At 48.5% G+C, this 1000-nt stretch overlaps 1 pseudogene; it reads left to right on the forward strand.

The window, feature by feature from the left end:
* The first annotated feature begins 396 nt into the window (after positions 1-396).
* Positions 397-939, forward strand: LOC106512423 (protein crumbs homolog 1 pseudogene; annotated as a pseudogene).
* The last annotated feature ends 61 nt before the right edge of the window (positions 940-1000 follow it).

The following is a 1000-nucleotide window of genomic DNA, read 5'->3' on the forward strand; positions in this document are numbered from 1 at the left end:
GTACCACCTCTGGTACGTGATCGGCCACCCCAGGTGCCACCCCCCCAAATAACTGACAAATGGGTGGGGATCTTGGATTTTGTAGATTTTATTAAAGATTGTTTTCTGATACTTCTGTAAATAATTTAGCTCTATATGTTTAAAAATAGCTAATATTTTGTCAAATTAGCATTAGCATTTGTGGTTAGCTTAATTTGGGATTACCATCGACAATCAGCATGTGATCATTCTTAGCTAATCCACAACATATTTCCTCTCTATAGTTCTTAAAATGACTGAATTACAGCCTTTTAAAGTTATCTGTGCACCTATAAACCACCCTGGCCACCCCGTGTGACTCCTTACAAAATAAGTTCATCAGTATTCTGATGTCTCACCCTTTCCTTCTTTCTGCAGAACACGTGACCGCCCGCTTTGGGAATGAAGACTCTCAGAGTGTCGCAGTCTTCAGCATCACCGAAAACTTGAGCCAGAACATTTCCATCTCCTTGTTCCTGCGCACCCGGAGGCCCAGTGGGCTCCTCCTGCTGCTCACCAACAGCAACAGCCCGGTCCTGCGCATGTGGCTGGAGGCCGGCAGGGTCAACGTCCAGCTCCACAACTCTGCGAACCTGACGGCCAGCAAAGAGGTCCACGACGGAGAGATCCACTTTGTGAACGTGGAGGTGGTGGAGACCCTCATGTCCCTGTATGTAGCCGGTCAGAAAGGAGGAGAGGTGGAGGTCGGGAGTGTTCGCGTTCAAGCAGGGGATATTGTTTTTGTGGGAGGCCTGCAAGAGAGGAGGCTCACCGCAGAGGTGGGAGGATATTTTAAAGGCTGCATCCAGGACCTGAGGGTCAACGACAGGAGGCTGCAGTTCTTTGTGGTGGACACCTCCCTCAGAGCTTTCCCTGTTCAGCTGATGGAAAATGTGATGGCTGGATGTTCTGGAGACGACATATGCAACGTGAGTCAGCACAAACCCTTTCTAACACAAACCTATGATGGTGATGCTGATAT

The sequence above is a fragment of the Austrofundulus limnaeus genome, unplaced genomic scaffold (assembly GCF_001266775.1).
Source record: "Austrofundulus limnaeus strain Quisiro unplaced genomic scaffold, Austrofundulus_limnaeus-1.0 Scaffold6657, whole genome shotgun sequence".
NCBI lineage: Eukaryota > Metazoa > Chordata > Actinopteri > Cyprinodontiformes > Rivulidae > Austrofundulus > Austrofundulus limnaeus.